We start from the raw sequence: 18,245 nt of genomic DNA, 5'->3' as shown, positions 1-18,245 counted from the left end.
ATTCTGATCCCAACTTCCTGCTAATGTGCAGCAGGTAGTAACTCAAGCATGTGGGTCTCTGCCACCCAAGTGGGAGACCCAGATTGAGTTCCGGAGTCCTGGCTTTGACCTGGCCCAGTCCTGGCTATTGTGGGTACTTGGGGTGTGGGCCAGCAGATGCAGGATTTTTTTTTTTTTTGTCTATGTATGTCTTTCAAATAAATACAAATAAAGAAAATTTTTAAAAAATTAAAAATTAACAGACTTTTTATCAGAAACTATGCAAGCCAAAAGACAATGAACCACATGTTTAAAGTGTTATGGGAAAAAAAGTGTTTAAGGTACAAAGAAAAGGAGAAAATAGTGTATTGTTGTTTATAATAATGCATTAATTAATTTTGTGAGAGAGAACCAGCAGCCTTGATAATTTGGGGGTCAATACAGAATTTTCTTTTTAAGGATTTAGATTATACCATTTACTAGGGAGAAAAGATAATTATCTTTTGGAGTTGTGTGAAAGAGAGAGGGATAGAGAAAGAGAGAGAAAAGTGGCAGTCAGTCATTCAGTTAGAATTGGAAGAATTAATCACTGGACGGAACAAGGACATCGTGTGTCTGTACCCACCATGGGCCACTTTGAGAAACTTAGTTCACAAGGACAACGAAGGACAGTCCTGCTGAAAATTTCATTTTTATTCTCAGACCTTGAGGAATGTACCAATGGAGGAGGATGGATGCTGAAGAAAAATCAACTTCTCATGACAGAGATGAGGCTAAAAGGAAAGCTGATGCTCTGAGACTGTTATGTAAAACTAGACAATCATAGAGCCATATAAAGGAACATAAAGTTAGTAAAAGGGGACTTTCTGTAAAGTGCTCAACTTAAATGGCTTTTCTCCTGGCCTATGGGAAAAGAAGCACCTCATTACAATTTTAATATTTTCCTACCTACTGTAAATTTTTTTGCCTCCAAAATGCAGTCGAATCTGATGTCTTTATATTTCCTTGCATAACAGTGCAGTGGAGAATAACGAGATGAACACCCGAGTTGAAGCACAAATAGCCTGACTTTCACTCTGCTGTGGAAGATGGTGTGAAAGCAGTGGCATCCATCGTGAGTAAACTGGCAGCAATGCATGGAGGAGCAGCAACAATGTCAGAACACCAAGGGTCAACTTCCGAGTGGATGATGATTCATATGAGCATGACAATTCATTTTTCTTCTCCTCGCCTTCTGGAAGGCAGTGACTTTTATGGGAATAGTGAACTGATACATGGGTTACATGGCTAAGAGTTTTTATAATAAGATATTTTTTCATCATTTTTTACTTTATATAAAAGGAACAAATTTCATGTATTTTATATATACATATTTAGTAGCGTGGTTTCTTTATGTGTCTTAGACTCTTCAAAGCACAAAAACAAAAACAACATCCAAGCTCTTATGAAGTTAAATTTGAATAGAATATATACTGTAATAAAAAGACAAGACAAAAGGAAACAGAGTGATGAAGGTAAGGGCTAACATACTTTAGCTAATGACCTCTCTGATGAGGTGACATCTCAACAGACGCTAGATAAGGGGACAGTGAGCCCAGTGAATATCTGTGGTAGAGCATCCCATGCAGAGGATGAGAACGGCAAAACCCAGAAGTAGGACCGTGAAAAGCAAACAGGAAGCTAGAATTTCTGGAGAAGATCAAGAAAGGAGAGTGTCGGAGACTTATTCCAGTTATGTGAAGTGCTCTGTGGGGCATGCTAACTATTTCATTTTATTCTTTGAGATGGCAAATCATGGGATAGTTCAGTACAAATTTGACAGGATCTGAAAGGATCATTCTGGATGGTACTTGAAAATAAAGGGTGGGGTCAAGGGGATGGAACCTAGATCGATTAGGAAGCCATTTCAAATTTCCAGAAAGTAGAACGTGGTGATTTGGACAATGAGGGTAGACACAGTTGTGAGCTATAGTTGATAGAGTCTGGATATGCTCTCTAGGTTGGACTGATGTTTTGCATTATAGACGTGAATGACTTAAAAAAGTCAAAGATGACTCCCACATTTCTGACTCAAAGAAATGCAAGTACACAGCTGTTATTTAGCTCAACACTGGGGAAAAATGATGGTAGAAGAGTGCAGTTTATTATAGATCAGCATGGTTTAGACCTCCAGTGGAGAAGCTGCATGGGAGCTGAGTACACGAGCCTGGAGTTTATTTACAAGGGGTCTACTCAGAGCCAAGGATAGAAGATATAGAGCTACAAGAGTCACCAATTATTCAGAAAATTGTGATACAGGCTGCCATAAGTGAGTTAAATAGAGAATATGACATTTAAGGAGACAGCTAGCACTGGGACTCCCCAGAATTTGGATGGCAGGAAAATGAACAAAGGAGCCTGAGAAGAAATAAGGAACCAGAAGGGCAGAATAACAAAAAGTGACATCTCCAGCCCCAAGAAATAAGTGTTTCACGGATGGCAGGAGCCACCCCTATTGAAAGGAAAAGGTGGCAAAGAGTACTCACACGTGAAATTAAACACTAGAGTTCCCACTGACATACAATGACCGCTTCTCAGTATTTAACTCCCTATCCACAATAAATCAGATGAGATCAGTCTTTAGGATAACTAAGCTAACACTTTGTGTTCAGTCGAGTAAGCTGTGACTTCCTAATATTCAATGTTTACTTCCTGATAGTCAACATTTGCTTGGCAGTGCTCAAAAACTGTTGGTTAATTTTGGATTTGTGAATTACAGAGTGGTTTGGGGTTCCGTGCTTTATCCAAATTCTATTTTCTTAATTGTTCTAAGTCCTTCTCCAATATTAGCTTGCTGTAGGCCAGCACAATTGAAGCCCAATTTCCCTGAGTTTGGCATCCTGGATAAAAGATGCCTGGCACACCCTTTGTCTTCAGTCCCTAGAGGCAGTGCAGTGAACAAGAGACAAGAAACAGAGTGGGAGCTCTTCTAATGGAGAAGCCATGCTAAGTGGAGGGGTAACCTATTCCAAGGTACAGAATTAGAAGGGGCCTTGGAATATCTGGAGATTTCAAGTTGCTTACTCCATGTAGAGTGTGAGCTGACGAGAGATGGAGCTGAACAGTGTGAGAGGAGCTGGCTTGTGGAGGGCTTTGAATGTGCTATGTGACATTAGAAGCCCTCAAGAAACATTATTTCTACTACTGAAAGGGTTTGCTTAACAAATGAGGAATGAAAAGATACCAACGTTCATAAGCTATTTAAGGGCAAAATTTTAAGCATTTTAGAAATATCATGTATATTTTAATTAGAAATAATTTGAGATAATAGACCACAAAAAATGATAAATACATGAGGCAAATGGTGTATGCTAGATAGCTTGATTTAGCCATTCGACAACACACACATACATCCCCACACAAACACAAACCAAAATATCCTATTTTACACCATATATATACATAATTTTAACATTTCAATTAAAACAAAATTTTAAGACTTCCAAGCAGTAAAGTATATTAGAAAAAAATCTATAGAGGAACTAGACTGTGGAAAAAAAGGGATGATAGAAAATTTGAAAAAAGTTATTAGAAATACTATTTACTAATGCATTAAAATAGTCTTTCAAACTAGAAGGCAGCATTCCTTAATAAATTTTAATTTGCATGATGTTCTTAAAAATGACAAACCCACATTCTCTCTAAAGATAAATTACATCTCAAGGGTTTGACCAGTTCATTTGGATTAGTGGGACTTAATATATTTATTCTTTTTTTCTTTTACTATTGTTGGTTTGGTTATTAAATTAATATTAGCTATTAATGTAGTATTAATATTAATGGAGTTTTGTATTATAAAAAGCTTGCTATTTTAGTTAAAGAAAAATAAGATTAATTAATGATATAATAATATATGTCCTGAAAATCATTTTTCCAAATCCCAACATTTGGATATTCTGATATAATTATGTCAATTATACAACAGAGTCATTTTTCTGCAATGGCAAATAAAAGTACTGTGTTTTTAAATCCATTACTGTGTTATTGAATTTTGTTGGGTGCCTGAAATACCAGACACTGACATATACACACTTGTGACATTAAAAGCTTTTTATGTCCAAGAAAATAAGCTTCATAAATCTGTATTTTTATAGAAGCACTTCAGAAGCAAGCTGAGCAATGTTCTTGTAAGGAATGTTTTCTTAATATTTCAAATGTCAAAACAGTGAAAATAATGAGGCATATTATCTTTTACACTTACAAGAACAATATTACACATCTACAAATAAAACTCATTAAAATATAAGCATGTTGAAAAATTCCTTAAATACTCAGAACTAGCACGCTTTCCCTATCTGTAGATAAATCCTTTTTCAAGGACCACTACACAGGCAATGAGAATACAAAGTCCTACGAAACAGATTGTTATTAATGAACATGGAAAGATTGGAAAAGGCATCAGTGTAAGATAGGAGTGTAAGCTCAAGGTAGAAACAAAAAGGCTACAGGCTTGGGGTCTGGAGAAAGCACTACACCCTGCAGTAATCAACATTGGCTTTATGTGGAGGTGAAATCTGAGCTAGACCACTAGACCTTGAGGGAAGGACAGGCTTTAAATAAGTAGACATGTTGAGTGAGGGCATTCCAGAGCCAGCAGAGAGCATGAGCAAAGAGGGGAACACACACTGTGTAGTCAGGGGACTACAGCACTCCGATACCCTCCTTGTGGAGTGAGCTTCCCCACAAGTCTAGAAGGGTACAAGTGGTCCTTGATTATGTAGAACTTGGAGGTCTAGGCTAATAAATTCAACCCAGGCAGTGGCATCAGTTTTAACAAGAGGGTGACAATCAAGGATTATTATTTAGGGAAAATTAATCTGTATGTAACAAAATAAAAAATAGATTAAAGAAGAGATAGTAGATCCAGGCAGAGGAGTTAGTGATAACCACTGGATGCCAAGGCAGTGAAGACCTAACTTAAGAGGGTGGAATGGGCATGGAAGGCCGAGAAAGGAGAGGAGTAAAAGAGAACTGCAAAACCTTAGGTGTGTTGGGTAATAGCAATCCATCTAAAAGGAATGGTAGGACTGGGAGAAGTCAGTGATTTGAGTTTAAATGTCTTGATTTTTAGTATGGATCTCTCTTATATTTCAAGAGAAAACTGTTTCTTTTTTTCCTCCTAGAAGTCATGGCAGGCAATGCCAGCGTGGGCTGGAAAACTGTCACTGTTGCCAGGAGCAAGGTTTCTGAAGTATATTCCTAGTTGCTACCGGCTGCAGCTTATGAAAATAGAATGATCTTGTCCTGGAATTCAGAGAAGGCAGCATACATAGTTTCCTAGGCCTCATTCATGGAAGCATAGCTATTCAAGTTAAAGGGGAAGTACTCTGCCCATGACCTCAGTCTCCTTAGAAATCTTTTAGGGAAATAATAATCTTGTGGCAAGAGGTGAAACAATGTAGATCTATAGTTCTCAAACGTTAGTGTGTGCCAGAAATGACTTGGAGGTCCTGTTAAAACTCTGATTGCTGGGGCCCACCCCCAGAATTCCTGATTCACAAGGCTTGGGAATGGGCTCAAGAATTTGCTTGTCTCACACATTCTCAGATAATGACAATACTGGTGAAATGAGGACCACTCTTTGAGAATAACTGATGATCTAGGGGGAACTTGGCAAGGAGAAAAACAAAATTAGAAAAGATAGCTTAACAAAACGTTCAAGTTTAGCACAAAAAGTTACAAATAATACCTGTTATCCATGAAATATGATGGCTGCAATGCAAAACTTTTGATTGGGGATAATAGTAAGAGCATAATCTGGTAGATGCTTTGTTTTTAAAGAACAAAATGGGAAGAGGGGAATGGAATAAGTTGGAGGAAAAGGAAAAGAAGAAAATGGGAAATAGGAGAGAATGGGAAATATTTATAGGGGGATAAGGAAACGAGAAAGCAGCTGGGAAAACAAAGAGGAAAGGAATGGAGAACCTTACTGTTTTGCAGACTACAGCCAGGAGTGTCCTCATAGTGGTCCTGAAGCTATTCCTCCTAGTAGGAAAACCCACACATGTATGAGCTATCTGTCAGAAATTTGGGAGTCAGGAAGAGGCCAAGTTCATTTTTGTATATTAGGTTAAGGGTCCAACTTTAATTTTTTGCATGTGAATATTGTTTCCTGAGGATCATTTGCTTAAAAGACTGTTCTTTTCCCACTGAATGGTTTTAGCATGCTTGTCAATCATTATTTGACCATACAAGTGAGGTTTTATTTCTGGGCTCTCTATTCCAATGGCTTGTATATCAGCTTTTATGTTAGTACCGTACTTATGAGGTAGTTTAATTCTATTTCTAGATTGATGCTGGTTTTTATCAAGGAAGAGTGCTGAATTTTATTTAATGCTTGTCCTGAATTTATTGAAATAATCATGAGTTTTTGTTTCATTCATTCTGTTCACATGGTCCCTTACATTGATACATTTTTTATACAGTGAATCACCCTTACCAATTCAGAAATAAATCCCCCTTGGTCACAATGTACAATCTTTTCAATATGATTCTGAATTTGATCTTCTAATTGATGATTTTTATATCAGTGTTTATAAAGGATATTGGTCTGTAGTTTCATTAATTTATTTTTGGTAGTATCTTTGTCTGGCTTTTGTATCCAGCCAAATATTTGTAAATTTTGTTGATTTCTTCACAGAATTGGTATTCATTTCAGTTGTTTTCTCTACTGCTTTTCTTTTATTCCCAGAAACTTTTTATTTAATGTACACACACTATACATTTCATTAATACAACTTTAGGAACATAGTGATTCTTCCCACCATACCTGCCTTCCATCCCATACTCCCACCATTCTTTCTCCTCCCTCTCCTGTTTCCATTCTTATTTTTTACTAAGATCTATTTTCAGTTAACTTTATGCACATAAGATTAACTCTATACTAAGTAAAGAGTTCAACAATAGTATGAAAAAAAAAAAAAACTTCCTCAACAGTTGACACAAGGGCTGTTCAAAGTCATCACATCTCAAAGTGTCGATTTCACTTCTATAGATTATCTTTTAGGTGCTCCATTAGTTATCACAGATCAGGGAGAGCATATGGTATTTGTCTGTTTGGGACTGGCTTATTTCACTAAGGATGATATTTTTATTTCTTTTCTATTATTTTCATTGATTTCTTCTCTAACCTTTATTAGCTCCTTCCTTCTGTTAGCTTTGATTCTAGTTTGTTATTATTTTCTAGTTCCTTAAGTTATAAATGTTTTAGTTTACCTGATATCTATATTTTTTAATATAAGCATGTAAATTTCTCATCTAGTGTTGCTTTCAATACATCTAATATATTTAGGAATATTGTGTTTTCATTTTCATTCATCTAAGTGCTTTCTAATTTTTCTTGTGATCTTTTCATTGGTCTATTGGTTATTTAACACTTGATTTTTAATTTCCACAAATATGTGAATGTAACAGTTTTACTCCTGCTACTGACTTCATTCCAATGTAGTCACAGAACAAAATTTGTATGATATATACCATTTAAAATGTATTGAGAAGGGCCGGCGCTGTGGCACAGTGGGTTAAAGCCCTGGCCTGAGCTTCTTCTGTGCCTCCCACACAGGTGCAGGAGCCCAAGGACTTGGGCCATCTTCTACTGCTTCCCCAGGCTATAGCAGAAAGCTGGATTGGAAGTGAAGCAGCTGGGACTTGAACAGGCACCTATATGGGATGCTGGAACTGCTTTACCTGCTACATTACAGTGGTGGCCCCTGTTATACATTGTCTTAGTTTTTGTCGAGGCATATTCCTTGTACACCTAATTTGTTGCATTTTTTAAAACCACAAACGATGATGAATTTTTGTCAAATTTATTTCTGTACCTATTGAAATGATCATATAATTTTTGTCCTTTTTTTTTTATCTTTTATTAAATGAATATAAATTTCCAAAGTACGTTTTGTCCTTTCTTTTAACATGGTGTATCATGCTTCTTAATTTGCATAGATTGAGCCACCCTTGTATCTCAGGTAAATTCCACTTCATCATGATGTATGAGGAGTGGGAAATTTCAGCCAATGGGCTGGATAAGACCCACAAAACCATTCATTCTGGCCCTGCCAAGACAACTGCAGGTGGGACATGAAATTCAATAAATCTATAGCAGACTAATTTTTTTTTTTTTTTTGGTCAGGTAGAGTGGACAGTGAGAGAGAGAGAGACAGAGAGAAAGGTCTTCCTTTGCCATTGGTTCACCCTCCAATGGCTGCCACGGATGGCGCGCTGCGGCCAGCGCACTGCGCTGATCCGATGGCAGGAGCCAGGTGCTTCTCCTGGTCTCCCATGGGGTGCAGGGCCCAAGCACTTGGGCCATCCTCCACTGCACTCCTGGGCCACAGTAGAGAGCTGGCCTGGAAGAGGGGCAACTGGGACAGAATCCGGTGCCCTGACCGGGACTAGAACCCGGTGTGCCGGCGCCACAAGGCGGAGGATTAGCCTAGTGAGCTGCGGTGCAGGCCTATAGCAGACTAATTTTTTTTTTTTTTTGCATGTCTTTTCTTTTTTTTTTTTTCTTTTTTTTTTTTAAACTTTTATTTAATGAATATAAGTTTCCAAAGTATGAATAATGGATTACTATGGCTTCCCCCCCATACCGTCCCTCCCACCCACAACCCTCCCCTTTCCCACTCCCTCTCCCCTTCCATTCACATCAAGATTCATTTTCGATTATCTTAATATACAGAAGATCAGCTTAGTATACATTAAGTAAGGATTTCAACAGTTTGCTCCCACACAGAAACATAAAGTGAAAAATAATAGATGATTTTTTTAAATGATGATGAAATCAGATCAGACCTATTGTCATGTTTAATCCCAGTGAGAGTCAAGTAGTCAAGTTGGGAGTTGATAGTTTCTTTTCTTTTCTTTTTTTTTTTTTTTTTTTTTTACAGAGGATCAGTTTAGTATGCATTAAGTAAAGATTTCAACAGTTTGCACCCCCATAGAAACACAAAGTGAAATATATTGTTTGAGTACTCGTTATAGCACTAAATCTCAATGCACAGCACATTAAGGACAGAGATCCTACATGAGGAGTAAGTGCACAGTGACTCCTGTTGTTGACTTTACCAATTGACACTCCTGTCTATGGCATCAGTAATCTCCCTATGCTCCAGTCATGAGTTTCCAAGGCTATGGAAGCCCTCTGAGTTCTCCGATTCTTATCTTGTTTAGACAAGGTCATAGTCAAAGTGGAGGTTCTCTCCTCCCTTCAGAGAAAGGTACCTCCTTCTTTGAAGACCTGTTCTTTCCACTGAGATCTCACTCACAGAGATCTTTTGCCACAGTGTCTTGGCTTTCCATGCCTGAAATACTCTCATGGGCTTTTCAGCCAGATCCGAATGCCTTTAGGGCTGATTCTGAGGCCAGAGTGCTATTTAGGACATCTGCCATTCTATGAGTAGCAGACTAATTTTTAAGTTGACAATTTTGTATGACCCATGAATGATGTTAGACATATCCAAATGGTCTTTGGGAAAAACAAACGTTTCCCACCCTTGGAAATGATACATCTAATGTGCTGTTCTGTTTGATCTGCTAGCTTTTTGTTGAAGATTTTTGTACCTATAGTTTTCAGTTAGAGTATTATTCTGAGTTTAACTATACTTTTGCCATTACTAGTAAATTTTAATCTTCCATATGCTTTCATGTTATTCATTAGTGTCCTTTTGTCTCAGCTTGAGGAACTTACTTTAGTGTTTCTTGTAAGGTATGTCTAGTGTGAATTCCCTTTTGTCTATAAGGCCTTTATCTCACCTTCATTTCTCAGGAATAGCTTTGCCACATAAAATATTATTGCTTTTCACTTTTTTTCTTCAATCTTTTGAATGTATCATCAATTTTTTGCACTAGGACTGTAAATATTTTTTAAAAGATTTATTTATCTGGGGCTGGCGCTGTAAATTCTGATAGTGTTCTGTGCTCCTTTTTACTTTTTCTTTGCCTCCTCAGATTGGACAATTTCAAAATATCTCACCTCAAGAATACAGAACAGATTCTTTCTTCTGCTTGATTGAGTCTGCTGTGGTATTTTTCATTTTATGCATTGTACTTTCTGCTTCCAGGATTTGTTTGGTATTTTTAAATCATTCTTATCTCTGTTTAATGCTTTGTTGTGCTCATTTATTATTGTTCTGATGGTGCTGTGTTGTCTATCTCTAGGATTTGTTTGATTCTTTTTCATCATTCTTATCTCTGCTGAACTTCTTACTGCATTCTTGTATTGTTATTCTGATTGTGAATGTTGTATTGGTTATCTGTGTTCTCTTGTATCTCACTGACCTTCATTATAATAATTATTCTGGATTCATCTTCAGGCAATTTATAGATCTTCATTTCTTTAGGGTTGATTATTGGAAAATCATTGTGATGCATCATGCATCTTTCCTATCTATCTATTTATTAATTTATTTTTGGCATTTCAATGATGTCTGCCACATTTGAGGGAGCAGTTACTTCTCCCAGTCTGATCGGTTGGCTTCAGGGGAAACAACATTCATCTGCTGCTAAGTGCATGTGATCTGACTAGAAGGGATATGGCAAAAAAGTCTCTGTGTAGCTCTGTCAGCTCAGCTAAGCCAAAACTGTGAGTGTCCCTGGCAACTGGGACTGTCAATGTCTGTGGCGGCCATGGCTTCGGTGAGAGTTTCTGAATCCCTCAGTGGAGAAGACTGCTGTAGCCTCCCAGCTCTCCTCTTATATACCCACTCCCCATGGAGGGAAATCAGAGGCAAAGGGATCCCTCCTGGTGCTCAGTCTGGCATGTGAGCATGCTGGTAGTTGTAGCTGTACTGGATTTTGGAGTATAGGCACTTTTCTTGCAGTGGTGGTTCCAGTATACAGAGCACAGGTACTCAGAGTTAGAGTCCTGGGCTCAGGGACATGCAGAACTTCTGTGGCATCTGCTATGGCAGTAGGTGGCACCAGTGTCTGATCAATTTTGTTTGATTGATGATCAATTTTTTTTGTGTGTGATGTACCCATAGTAAATGAAACTGAGCCTCTTTAAAAAGCAAAAACTATTAACTGAGGTATTTAGGACATGCAAATAAAATTTTTAAAGGAGTTCAATAATTCCTGAAAGAAAACATTTAGTTGTGGGCAGCCACAGGCAGTCACTCCCTTTGTTTACACTTAAACATATGGAGACTTCCCGGCACAGACAATTGGGCTAGGGAGATTCCGGGAAGAGGCAGGAAGAACCTAAACCTTTCACAAGAGATGATACAGATAATCAGTCACACCTGAAACCTGCATTTATCACCTAAGTGTTTTATTGTAACCTTGTAATCAATAATTAAGAACCTTATTGGGAACTCTTTGTAACCTTAAGAGCCTTTTTGATATGTAAATCTTTTGTGCTCCTTCTTGTAAACAACTGGTCATGTTTAAATACTACTGGATTTATTCAATAAACGAGCCTTGATCAGGACTTGTCTTGGCTCCATTCTTTGCGTCCTTGTCCCCGCATTCCCACTCTCTGTTTCAGGAAAACCCAGTTCATTGTGCCGCAGGCCGGCACATTTAGTCTTAAGGAAATCATATTACTTAGGATAAAAGTGACAGGAAATGGATATCAGACATATATTGAAGGGTATGCATTGCTTTCCATAACTAAAAAACCTAGAGCTGGTGCTGGCCTTAGGTAGCAATCATTCTAGCAGCTCACTGATGTTACCATAAAGCTAGTTTTCCTCCACTGAACTGCTCTATGCTATCTGCTTCACCCCAACATTATCTTATCTTACACTCTCAAAATAGCTGCAAACGGTTTATGGGTTCAAACACTTCTTCATGCACATCTTGGAAAAGAATGATTATTTTTGACTCAGAAGTTTTAACAGAAACCCTGGCCCTTAACTGCCCTACTTAAAGAGTCTGCCAATATCTAAACCAACCACTATGGGAAGGGAGGGAGAGAGTAGGAATGGGTTGTGCTGATTGGCTTAGGGAAAAGTGCTCCACCCCATAAGGCTATAAGTGGAATCAGCACCCCAGAATCCTGTGGATCTCCAAATGAAAATTCAGAATATTCAAAAGGGAGGAGAAGGCATTAAATGATGGGGAGATAATAACCTACAGGCAAAACCGTGATACAGTACAATTTTAATTCCAGGCCTCTTTTCTAGGAAAGAACTCCTCTTTCGGAACAGTGAAGATCGCTATCTCCTGAAACAGCAATCACTTGCTTGGTGAGGTGAGAAAGTCCACAGGGGAAAAAAGAATACTCATCCTAAAGTGTCCTTTCTTTTTCTCCATAGAAACACATCATATCGAGTTATTTTTGAGCACAAGAAAGAAGCTGGATATCTATTTTCTAAATAAAAAGAAAAGGAGGCTCCTTTTCTTAAATTTTTGCTCTGAAATGAACATGTTTTGTTTTGGATGCACTTTGACCTAAGTACCAAAAAATCACTCTTGAATTGCTACTTCTATTCTTGACAGACTTAAATCTTAGCCTTATAATTAAGTGTCAAAATTAAATGACCAGCATAATGGCAGCAATTATGCCAATGGTTTCTGTGCTCCTTTGAGTGAGTCACTGCTTCTCTGTAGAGGAGTAGGAAGAGAAGAGCATGACTAAAAATTAATGAGGAATTTTGGTACCCTGGCTCAGAGTCTTGGAATTTCATTAAAATCCACAAGGATTCGAATTTGCTCACTCCTCCTCAAAAGCAATCAGCTATTTCTAAGTATAAAATTGAGAAAGATTCTTGAAGCACTTTTAAAAAACAAGATTGTGCATAGATATTATACTGAATAAAATGCAGCCATTAACATTATATTATCTTCAACAAGAAATTTATAGAAAAAATGTATTCTGAGCCTCATAGAGCCAAAGATACACTTGCCTTGCTATAATTAACACGTGAGTACATTACATCCCAATGAACACAAGTTTTTTTGTTCTCTCTGTGTTGCTTATTGGTTATTCTCACCTAGTCCAAAACCTCCTTTTAATCTCCCTTTCTATCAACTCCTATGGCAGTCTTTACATATTCACATATGCATCATCTAGCATCTTTCATGTATCATCTTATGCTCTGAAGTGGGGCCTGCTTTTCATGTTGTTACATCTCATCTCCCAATCACATCATAAGTAATTCAAGAATGTTATGTGTCTTTGAACTTCTCTAGTTTTTAGCAAAGTGACTTGAGCTGGAATATAAGGTCCTTAAAGGAAAAGATTTCATATAATTTGTTTTCCAAAATAACTCCTAGTACTCTACCCTGACACACAGCATATAATGAATAAACAAGTTACTAATTAAAAGAGTGATCATATTAGTACTAGATGCTCAAGAGATGTTTGTTATGTTGAATAATAATACCACTAATCTATTATTAGCTGAACCTATGCTTTTAATTAACTTTCCAGTAAAGTATAATTTTCAAGATAACTCAAGATAAGTTCATGAATTCATAGCCTAGCACTATGTCACGTGAGGTGCCCAAACACACAGAAAAAAAGTAGAAATCAGTTTCTTTTCTCAAGGAATGCTTGCTTCATTTCCACTTCTCAAGAATTGTAGCCTTACTCTTATTGCATCCTCTTCTCATCCAAGCACACCTCTGCAACTTGGTTAATCTTACCTAATATCACATTGTTGTTTCAATTGGAATTTAGCCCAGATACATTCACACAATAGTACTGCCAACCAGGTATCCTTTTGCAGAGATAGGAACCAAAGAAAATCAAGTGTCGTAGCTTTGGTGTATATTCCATGGGAGAAATATAGCAAGCACATCCCTTTGTGTTCAGATCACCAATTTTCAGACACCCACTCAAAGTTTTCCTCAACACTGAAAATTCCCTATCTTACTCCTCCATTTTGCTCATAGTTTAAGATGAGACTGTCTAGTACAATGAGATTTTTCATTTTATATCCTACTATTTCTGAAGAAGTCTAATAGTTCAAGCTTCACTTCCCCATTTTCTGTAAAACTAGTAGACTTGTCCAGAATTATAATTACTGGAAAGACTCCCCTTCTTGCACTATGGAGGAGCATATTTTCAGAACTCCCACTATTAGGGAACTACTTTCATTTTGATTTTTGAAGGGTAGCATTGTGTGCTTATTTAGGTAACTCAGAAAAACTTTGTGGTTTACTTCTGAGAAGGTTCTCATACCACTTCAGTGGCCTACACTCCAAGAGGTGACAGCTGTGGGGCCCTAAGAGTATGTGCTAATGACAAACTTTGATCATCAGCTACAGTACAGACAGCTTTCTCTGACTCACTGAATATTTCTTACATGAGACAATAAATTGGCTCCTGGTACACAAATTAGGAATGGATTCAATTTTCCAGGGTTTATACTAAGGCTTTGTGGGATTAAATTTCTAGTGGAAAGATCTGTCTTGGTATACATTGTCCGGATGAAGTCATTTGCTTTTCTGAAAGAGTTTGTGTTTTGTCTCTCTTCAAAAACAAAATACGCTATCAGTTTGCTGCTTAAAATATGTGAATGAGAAATTGACTTAAAAACAGAAGTTTGATAGAAAAATAGACTGTGATTTTTAAAACTAGATCATAATTGTATTCAACATTCATGTTTAACCTGTAGATTTTGGCTATATGATATATATATCCACACCTCAGACTCAGAGTTTTCAAAGGAAAACTTAATATTTTTACCTCCAAACTTGCTTCTGTTCCTGACGTCTCTATTTCCACCATCTCTTCTGCCACTTAGAGACAAAGGTGAAGTCTACTTCAAATCCTCCTCTCAGTTGATTCCCATTTCTAATCCTTTTTGCAATCTGGTAGATTCTACCACTCCAGACAAGATAGCCTAAGTTCTGCTCTACATTAATTCATTCCTCCCCAAATGTTTTAATTCCTTACTAAAGCCTTGGGAGCTTCATGCCGACACCTAAGTCAGGTAGTAAGTGGCCTTCCCAATTGGGCTGACTCCTCTCCAGTCTCTGTAATCTAGCCCAGATAATAGTAACAGCATAACCGCCCTAAGCCACATATCTGTGCATCATGGCCCTTGCTCATTCTGTTTCCTCATGCTAAAAGTTCTTCCATCCCTTCAAGGGTCACTTTTCCCAGGAAATCTTCTAAGATCAGCCTGACCAGACACACCATCTCTCTTGAATCTCCACACTATGGTGCTTGGGCATTTCTCATCCTGCCTTCCTTACAGTCATTTAGAAACTTGCCGTTCTTCTTGCTGTCACTAAGTTGTCATCACTTGAGTGCTGACAGTATGTCTAGCACATGCCCAAAGCCCCTGAAATGCCCAGGACACCATTTTGCCTACAGTAAGAGATCAGTGCATTCTAAAAACATATATTGTTTATGTATAAACAAGGTCCTGTTGGTTGAGCTGCAGTGTTATGGTCCTTATTTTGTACACATTACTTTCAAACTCAAGTAAATGTCTGTTAGTATCAAAGGTGGTAGCAGCCTCTCTTGGAAGCAACAGTCTTTAGGTAAACCTTGGACATTGGGTGGGAGGCAGGCAGGCCAACTGGTGACTTTAACTGCTGGGTAAAACACTCGTTCCTCAAAACAATAGGGTTGTTATTGGCCTAAGTGCTGATTCTCTAAGGTGGGAATAATATACACAAATAAGATGAACATGAAGGATTTTGTTGTTAATGTTGTTTGTAAACTACATCCTTAAAGTATGACAGTTAATTACAGTGTTCAACTTAGAAGTTTTTTTGATGGAGATGTCAGCATGTTTCCAACTTTAAACAATGGAGCCTCTAACTAAAGCTGTTTTTAAAAATAAGGACATTTGGGGCAGGCACTGTGGTGTACTGGATAAAGCTTCTGCCTGCAGCACCTGCATCCCACATGGGCACCAGTTCCAATCCTGGCTGCTCTACTTCCCATCCAGCTCCTTGCTAATGTGGCAGGAAAAGCAGAGGAAGGTAGACCAATTGCTTGGGCTCCTATACCCATGTGGGAGACCTGAAGAATCTCCTGGCTCCTTGGCTTCAGATCAGCCCAGCTCTGGCCATTGTGACCACTTGGGGAGTGAACCAGTGGATGGAATCTCTCTCTCTCTCTCTCTCTCTCTGTGGGTGTGTGTGTGTATGTGTGTAAAACTCTGCCTTTTGAATAAATAAATACATCTTTTTAAAAAGGACATTTAATATAATTTTATTTATTTTCACTTTATTTGAAAAGCCGAGAGACAGACAGAGAGATGAGGATTTTCTATCCACTAGCTCACTCTTTAGATGTCTGCAACAGACAGGGCTGGACCAGGCCAAAACCAGGAGCCCAGAACTTAATCAGGGTCTCCCATATGGGTTTTAGGGACCCAAGTACTTGAGTCATCATCTTCCATCTCCTAGGGTGTACATTGGCAAGAATCTGGAAGCGGAGGATCTGGGATTCCAAACCAGGCACTCTGATATGTGGTCCAAGTATCTCAAGCTGCACCTTAACTGCTGCACCAAATGCCCACCTCATGAGTATTCAATATCTATTCAAAACTGAAGAATTCAGTGACACAATGATCTTTCCATATCTCTGTGCTGGCATCTACAGACTGTACACCATCATCAGGCTTATTCCTTTTGAAGTTGTTGCTAGCAACAAGTGAAGCTAAATTCTTTCTTGTGCACAGCTTATGGGAGAAGATGAAGGAGTCGCTCTCCTAATTATAGAAGAGTCTCTCCTTTCCGGGAGATTGGTCAGTTCAAGTCACCAGTTACTCCAGGACAAACAGGAGTATCAAGGGAAAAACCAGGCATCAATTTTCTTAGGCTCTAGATGATAGAATAAGCTCTAAAAAGAGGATGGAATTTCTATGGTTGGCAAAGACTAATTAAAACCATTTTGGGAGTATGCATTTAGCCTAGTGGATAAGATCCCAGCTAAGATGCTTCCATTCCATATCAGATCACCTGAGTTTGCATCTCAGTTCTGGCTCCCGATTCCAGCTTCCAAATGCAGACCCTGGGACGTACTGGTGCTGGCTCAGGTAACTGGGTTTCTATCACTCATGTGAGAGACTTGGATTGAATTCCTGGTTTGCAGCTTTGGCCTGGGTCCAGCCCTGGCTGTTTTGGGCATTTGGAGAAATGAACCAGTAGTTGGGAGGTATTTTTCTCCATCTCTGTGTTTCTCAGAATAAGCAAATAGAAATTTTAAAAAACACTAATTTAAGGGAGGTGTAAATTATTAAAAAAATAATATTCTGAAACAAAGGTGGGATAGATTATAGTAATGTTGAGTAAATAATAGTTATAAACATAAACTGAGAGTACTGTTCAACCAATGAAGATTGACTTTTTTTTTTTAAAGAAAGATTTATTTATTTGAAAGGCAGAGTTCTAGAGAGAAAAGGAGAGACAGAGAGAGATATCTTCCATCAGCTGGGTCACTCTTCAAATGGCTGCAATGGCCAGGACTGGGCCAGGCCTATGCCAAGAGCCTGGAACACCATCCAGGTCTCCAATGTGGGTGGCAGGGGCTTATGTACTTGGGCCATCACCAGCAGCTTTCCTAGGCACATTAGTGGGAAGCTGGATTGGAAGTGAAGCAGCCGGAACTGGAACTGGTGTTAATGTGGGAGGCCAGCCAGCATCACAGGCCGGTCCCTGATTATTGACTTCTTAAATCAAGAAACTACGATTTTTCAAATGTGATATTCCTAAAAGATCTATGCATGCATTGAGTGAGATTTTGTTATAAATAGGTACCAAAATTCCCCAATAAAACTATCCCATTGAAGAAATAGGACTTATGTAATATAGATTGTAAATCCACTAAAGTCAGGGACCAGCTGTCTCCTGCAGCACTCCATCTCTGAAGCTCAGCAGAAGGCCTGGCACAGGTGAGATATTCATAGACGTTTTTGGCTTGAGTCAGTAACCATAATGGTAACTTTCATTAACCAGCAGACATGAACTGGATCTGAGCATGACACTGAAAAGGAATCCCGGGTGCCAGATTAATTCAGTTGTAAGAAGTATCAAAGGGAAGGTTTTACAAAACCAAACTAACTCAATATGCAAAAGCCTTCTAGCAAGCTGCTGCTACGTTCCAAGCTAAAGAGGATCTGAAACCCTAGCAAACATCCATGATAACACTGTAGTCGCAGCTTTATTTTATCACTGTCTAAAAACAAATAGCACTCAAACTGTTTCAAATTGTCCTTAAATGAAAACTGAGCATTTGGACCATAAACCTTTATCTGGCATATGTGAAATGTAATATTTTCTTTTCATGAGTTCTATCTGAAACCACCATAAACGTCCCC

At 38.3% G+C, this 18,245-nt stretch overlaps 1 protein-coding gene across 1 annotated transcript in view; it reads right to left on the bottom strand.

Annotated features, from left to right (window-relative positions):
• Window positions 1-18,245, bottom strand: part of CYP39A1 (cytochrome P450 family 39 subfamily A member 1) — a 94,331-nt gene that overhangs the window by 10,583 nt on the left and 65,503 nt on the right. The window lies entirely within an intron of this gene.

The sequence above is a fragment of the Oryctolagus cuniculus genome, chromosome 5 (assembly GCF_051225735.1).
Source record: "Oryctolagus cuniculus isolate XC-2025 breed Fujian yellow rabbit chromosome 5, ASM5122573v1, whole genome shotgun sequence".
Taxonomy (NCBI): Eukaryota; Metazoa; Chordata; class Mammalia; order Lagomorpha; family Leporidae; genus Oryctolagus; species Oryctolagus cuniculus.
The sequence above is the reverse complement of the archived record's forward strand: the minus strand, read 5'-3'. Positions and strand labels throughout refer to the sequence as shown.